The sequence below is a fragment of the Marmota flaviventris genome, chromosome 17, assembly GCF_047511675.1.
Source record: "Marmota flaviventris isolate mMarFla1 chromosome 17, mMarFla1.hap1, whole genome shotgun sequence".
Taxonomy (NCBI): domain Eukaryota; kingdom Metazoa; phylum Chordata; class Mammalia; order Rodentia; family Sciuridae; genus Marmota; species Marmota flaviventris.
Window position 1 is genome coordinate 67,547,314 of NC_092514.1, and position 399 is coordinate 67,547,712.

The window sequence follows — 399 nt, forward strand, 5'->3', positions numbered from 1 at the left end:
AGCCCAGGCTTGCCCACCTGATTCAGTGAAAGGATCTGGGACTCCAAGGGGCCTTCCATGTTCTAGAATTCACCTGGGCCCACATTGAAACCAGCTTAGCCATACAAGCTTCCATTCTACTGAGACGCAGAGACCCAGCATCCTAGAGTGACAAATCGCATCCCTGGGGTCCTTAACCACTCTCCTCCTGGAGGCCACCCTCAGGGGAGCACGGGGGTCCTCCTTGATGTGGTCCAACTTCCTAATGTTGTTGGAGAGAGTCACTTATTCTCCCACAGAGGAGCACCAAGGTGATAAGCAATGGCCAGTCTGTCTCTGGGTTTTCCCTGACACATTTCCTCTGCGGGGCCAGCCATGACCTTGGGTATTGTTTATTTCCTTTTTCCTAGATGGCAGGGG